At 37.3% G+C, this 6,575-nt stretch overlaps 1 long non-coding RNA gene across 1 annotated transcript; it reads right to left on the bottom strand.

Annotated features, from left to right (window-relative positions):
- Positions 1 to 4,054: 4,054 nt before the first annotated feature.
- Positions 4,055 to 6,568, bottom strand: LOC112942853. Its single transcript, XR_003248467.1, has 2 exons — positions 4,495 to 6,568; positions 4,055 to 4,431 (listed from the first exon to the last, which is right to left on the bottom strand). It is a non-coding gene; the product is annotated as an uncharacterized LOC112942853 (long non-coding RNA).
- Between the last annotated feature and the right edge of the window lie 7 nt (positions 6,569 to 6,575).

The raw sequence follows: 6,575 nt of genomic DNA, 5'->3' as shown, positions 1-6,575 counted from the left end.
CAAGTTAAATTTGTTACAAAGCTGAAATAATGCTTCTCTCACATACTATATTAATTTTTAATTTCATAGGGGAAAAAAAGGCCTTGTGAAATATTCCACACACACATACACAAAAAATACACATAAACTTGAATGGTGCCAAAGGAGTTGCTGTAATAGGGATAGTTAAAATGGAAGTAGAAGGAAGTGTAGTGAAAAAGAAAGACAGTCTCAGCTTTCAACTGATTTAAAATATTCAAGTTTATTTTAAACTAAATAGTAGCCAGGAGCTTTTTTTTTTTTTTTTTTTTTTTTTTTTTTACTGTTTCAGTTAGTGAAGATATTGAATTTTTGACGTCAGTTATGGATCTTTCTTCTGGTACACTTCCCTTTGAAATATTAAAAAGGAAAGTCTGGAATACTATCTACTCTCTGTTCAAAATCCTTCTTAATCTCTTATCAATGCAACAATTTTAACATTGAAAAATTTAGGCACTTCTGCTGCTCTTTTGAAACCTTGTACACAAAAATAGGCAAAAAAACCCACAATCTTTCTTTTTAGCAAGGTTCAAAGGAGACTTGCTACACTGCCTCTTCTAGAGGGTCTTATACTTGTGTATATTTGATTTTCCTATTGCTTCTATTGAAATACATATTTTTCTTTAGGTATACACTAACAATGTCTGTACAGGAAATCCTCTACTACAGCGTGTGGTTCTTAGCTACCTCTAATAAACAAATATGCAACCATCACTCACCCCAGAAGATGGGAGAGGGCTCTCATCCTCAAGGAGTCTCCTGAGGCAGTTCTTGTCCCGAGCGGAGCAGAGGGGGATCAGCCTATCAACCAATCCCAGAAGTTACAATGAAATCTTTACTCCTCCAATCTCCTCTCCTTAGTTTAACTCCGGTCCTTAGTTTAACTTTTATATTCTTTTTAAATTTAGGTAGAGCTCGAGTGACTGTAGCCATACTTACTACTGCTATTAATTGATGAAAAAGTCTCTTGCTTTCCTTTAAAGGCATAGTCAATCAAAAATTGAAGCACATGTTCAGTGAGGAGTGGTCATACCTCGGAGGAGGGTAACTTTTGGGAAGGAGCTGTGTGCTGGCATTATAAGGAGCTTATAATGAGTAAAGTTCAAGCAAAGTTCATCTGAAAGGAGTGATTTGCCACCCTCGCTGGCTCAGTCCCGAACATCTTATCATATATCTCCTGTTGGGACTGTGCCGCTTATCAGCAGCACAGCACAGGGAGTACAACAGAGATTGGCCACAGTATCTTCACTCCACTMCACCCTCCATTACTCCTCTTTGCAGCTACCAGGAGGGCAGATTATGTGGCGTAGGGAAGTGGAAGAGCAGAGTCTGTGTGAACCAGAGCATCCTGGAATTGACAACTGTGTACCACCCCAAGCAAGCTTCTGTAATGCCATAACAGAACGACCCATARCAGGGACAAACAGAATTATGTTAGGCCCTAGTTTTCCTCTAAGTTACCCCTTTTCAAGCAATTCTTCCACAGCTCCCATAAATGCAATTTGCTTATACTCAATTTTCTTTTAAGAGTGGCATATATGTGCTAAGCATGTATGTGAAATCTGGTCAGAATATGTCTGGTAGATTATATTGGATTAAACTCCTCGTTGTAGAAAATAAAACTAAATTAGATTAAAATAATATTTGAAATTTCGTCAAAAGTAACCAATTATTCAATCCAAATATACATATACAAATGCATTTATTTGGTAGTTCAGCTATGCAGAGACAAGCCTGTATTGAGAACTGCTTAATTTCTGTGAACTAGGAAAAATCTCCTATCATCATGAATGATTTTATTCCAGTCACTTGAAAGTATTTTATTTCCTGTCCATAAATTTTAATGGAAATTTTGATTACCATTTTTTCTGATAAATTGCTTAGACATGGAATCATGGATAGTCAGCTGCTGTTTTATTCTATACATATTATTCACCCYAGTGCATCAATTTATGGTTATTTCAAAGTAAAGAACATTCAAAAAATCCTCTAAATATTTTATTATTCTCCCTTTACTTGCATACCACTTTTTGAATGGCTTTATTGTGCTTTGATTTGGCTTTCATGATTTTATCATTAAGTGTTTTTTGGGATTTTTTTTTTTTTTTTTGAATAGCATAGCCATTTTTAACTTGTGTTTATGGCTAGTTGTTTTCTGTCATATATTGTTTGAAGAAGACCTCTCAACATGTAAATTGCAGTTTCACACTATTGACCTCTTTAAAGTCAAAGAAGGAAAGTTTCTAGATAAGTTTGACAGTTAGCCTAGCAAAAGAAATACACAATTCATAAATACAAAGTATTTTGTTACTATGAGTATGCAAGAGACCTGTAAGTAGACTTCATCTCTAGCAGGATGTAATATTAGTTCAAAGATTTGTTTCTCCTGATGATAAATGTTTTAATTTCCAAATATTTTCCACTCATCTTTTTGCATTTGCATGCCTCACGTAAACAGTCTAAATCTTCTGATATTTGCCATTGTCCCAGCACACTCCTTTAAGTTTGCTTGTTTGTTTTCACCTGTGTTTTTCTCTGTTGTGTTTTTCTAGAGAATGTAATCACATATTCTCTCAGCTTTTGCTTTGTCAGTTTAAACAAGTTCTTCAGGTCTCAGTAATGATAGCATAACAAGGCTAATGTCATACTAGTGTGTCTTACAAAATCTGCCATAARCTAAAACTGTTGTAATTTAAATAATTTGCTTATTATATATGATGTTATTGATGAGGTCTTACTGATGTGGTCCTACATGTAGTTTTTTCCATGTCACTTACTGTTTTCATGACGTTAATTCTTATTACGTTACAATTTTTATTATTCTTATTCTTATCTACTGTAGATCAATTCAAAACAAATATGTTCCTGGGTAATAACACCAGGGGACTTAATTGATGGATTCTATGGGCAATGTCAACTAGGAAATTTGTGTAGCTTCTTTAGAGAAAAATCTATTTTGATTGACACTAGCTGAGCATCTGCCCTTTTGCTTCAGTATATGTCTAAGGATTCTAAGCCATCTAAGGACTGACATGTCTCTGGAAACAAAGATGTCAAGATTGTTTTTCTGATATTATATCTACTATGCTGATATCATTATAAGATTTTCCAAAGTTCGTTTTTCATCCCTTATAAAGCACCACACAGAATTGTATGTTTTCTGTGTAGGTAGCAAACTTCATTTTTGAACAGAGGGACAAGAGGAGGAAATCAMTGTCTAAGTGTAATAGCACCTTTGGGCTAGTAATACATATAACAGTATAAAATTTTTGATCATAACTATTGGCCCCAGAAATACATTCTGTAGTGAATGAACTGAGAGAGAGTTCAAAAAAAAAAAAAATTGGAAGAGAAGCTGATTTCTTCCAATTTTATCAGACATTGTCATAGTGTTCATCTGATCATAATCATAATCAACATCATGTTTCCCATAACTGGAGCTCTGACTATTCCCTTCTACTGGCAACAGTACACCCCACATTAATGAGCACTTGCAAGCAGAATAATTAAATCATCTTTGTTTATCACAAAAAAAAGTTACTGAAAGAAGCTCCTGTTTAATTTGTTGTCATGAGACATAAATGCAGTTTTAAAGATCATGAAGTAAAACAAATAACAGAAATAAAACTTGTATCTTAATTTTATGATGCAGTTATGAATTATGCTCTTTCTGCATCTGTAGCACAGAAGAAATAAAGACTTAATTTTAAGCTTTTTTTCCATTAAAAGAACATATCTTGCTTTCAAACCCAGTATTTTATATAGCAAAGGATGGCCCTTTAGCAATTTAAACTGTATAATCTATTAAACTGTATGAGAATGGACTCTAAGTAGAAGAAATCTGCCGCGATTGAGAGACGGGACATAGCTTGATGCAAGCAAAGTGTCGATTTTATTGTTRTTGCACACATGTTTTATATAAATCAGAAGGTAGCGTGTCTTACGCAGATTGGGTGCTTCTTCAAATCAGGCACTCCTTGATTGGTTAAATGCAAAAGCAGCTACAAGCAGGTTATAAAAAATAATGAGCAACAAATTAAGTCCTATCGGCAGACTTAAAGCAGACTAAGTTTATCTACAACCTTGAAACAATACTCCCTTCTACAACTGCCTTTAGTCAGGACGACCCAGGCTTATCTTGTCTTTCCCAGGGCTTATGGCTGACAAGTTCCAGCACATCTTGCTCCAACAAYGGCACTATGCTTGAGGCCCTCTCAAGGTTGGTCRAGTCCTGGCCCACATCTCCCCCTTCCTGTTGCACAACAAGAACCCTCCAGTTCTCTTAGAAAGATTCACTAGCTTGCTGCTCAGGAGGTCTGTCTTGGGMGTGGTCCAGTTCATTGTCCGATGATCGTGGTAATGATTCACGGAAAGGCCGCACACTTTTTGCTGGAATCCATCGAGGGCCTTTTTCTGTGGAAACACAAGCATAACCGCTCCCCCAAGTGATGAGGGGATATGGTCCCAGGATCTTACATGTTTCGGGATCTCATACGAGCACCGGAGCTTTAATTTGTGCTTCAAGTGAAGAATTTGCATTAAAATGTCGAACTATCRGGGGATTATTATCTATTAAAGAACAATTCAAAAAGTTAAAAACATATAAGGCTTTCTGTAGACATTCCTCAGGGGTAGCAGTCCCTACTCCTCCTTTCTGTTTTTAGCATAGTTTTCAGGGTGCCATGGGCACACTCAACAATGGCTTGGCCCATTATCTGTTTTAACCTGGGTAGGTACCCCTAGCATGGTAGTTTCAATCATTCTACATAGCAATGCAATTACACAAGGAATACAACCTGTAATACAAATGAACACYATAAGCAAGAAAAACARTTCTAGCAACAGCTTTTGTAACCAAAGCGATGCCCATTTGCACTGTGCAAATGGGTCCCAGTTGTCATCAATCTGTTGTTCAGCTTCGTCTTCAAGATCCAAGTCTGTTCATTTTTCAGCAATCTCACAAAATTACTTGAAAAAGTAGGGGGATCCTCAGCCTTAACTTGTACAACTTGATATAGTTTTACAACAGGTCCAAGCACTGCRTGCTTTACTCCATGTAATATTAACTGCTGATATTGTTTAAACATCAACTTACGCACCCCCATATTTGATCCCAGTCTCATCAATCCCCTTTTTTCCCAGTAGACCAACAATTGCACATCTTCTTCCTCATCATCCACTTACAAATAGTCTTTCAAACATTTTTCTCTGTACTGCAAGCCAAACAAAACTGAGATACCTTCTTTTTGTCCTCCACAATCATTCAAATCAGTTACCAAAAATCACATTTCCTTCTAACATCTTCAAATCAAATACCATCTATTTACATTTCTTTCTTAATTTCATGATCATTTCTCAGAAAAAGCAACAAATCTACATATGGGATTTCATCCCACTTATTCACTTATTCTGCCTTCTGCAAAACAACATGTTTGAGGAGAGCAGGCGTCCTTGCTTTGTTGTCGGTTGGTCAGTTCATTTCTGAGTGCTCCCCCCTTGCATCCCTCTCTTCTTGKCTCACTTCTTCAATGKGCTCCTTGTTCTTTCTCTCCTCAAGGCCACCTTAGAGACAAGGCTATGTGCATTGTTACAATAGTGATCAGAATCATTAACCCTTATTTGAACAAATCCAAAAATCATTATGTTAAGTCCAMGCCTTTTTGCCATTTATCAATTCCCAATTTCACAATCATTAATTTCCCCTCAAAGTCTTCACATCCATGCTCTTGTCCTAAAAGCAAAATCAATAACAGCGTGATTCTGTAGTGTAGCATGTCTATCTATATCTGTATCTATATCTTATATCTGTATCTATATACCTATATACCTATATATCTATATCTAAATTATAATAACAGTTGTGTAGACTGGGCCAGATAGCCTGGCTCATTGTCCGTTTTAATTTCTCACACACTAAAGCATAATGATTACTTAGCAACTCCCTGCAAAATGAAGCAGCTACAGGGCAATTACTTAAGAGAGAATATTTTCTAGCCAGATAGTGAGACTGGTCATTCTTCCTATGGTCGAGGTGGCCGACAGGCTCCAAGCTTGCGGGCGTCCCCGCAGAGACAACGTAGGTCTCAGTTGGAGTCTCTCCCCGTCTCAGATCCACAATTGTTTTATATCTGGCGTGTCCTGTCACGTAGGGCCCGTACGTGTCAGGAGGCGACCAGGGGGMGGGCAAAGCTCCACCTTTATCATTATGCAACTTTCCCTGGTGTGCGCATACACGGCCACCAGTGAGGGTCTCTGGTCTCRTTACGAGGGTCCTACCTTTATTACCTTCATCTCCCTTGCTTCGTGTTTAACCTGTGAACTAGCTTACAGGTCTGCTCCTCTAGCATTGCAAAGGCAGCTAGAAAGTGACATCGGGCATCACGCTATGACTGCGAATATGTAATATAAAGCAGCATTCAGTTATTTGTTGTACTTCAGACCATAGGTCCAAGAGTGCCGAAAAGAGTGAATGTTAGTGACATCCGTCTGCAAACCTATGTAAAGTAGCATCTGGCACAAAGCATAAGCACTCTGGTGAAGGAAGATGTGAGACAACC

Source organism: Nothoprocta perdicaria, unplaced genomic scaffold, assembly GCF_003342845.1.
Source record: "Nothoprocta perdicaria isolate Ctin4 unplaced genomic scaffold, notPer1 scaffold_135, whole genome shotgun sequence".
NCBI lineage: Eukaryota > Metazoa > Chordata > Aves > Tinamiformes > Tinamidae > Nothoprocta > Nothoprocta perdicaria.
This window is presented reverse-complemented; position numbering and strand designations above follow the sequence as displayed.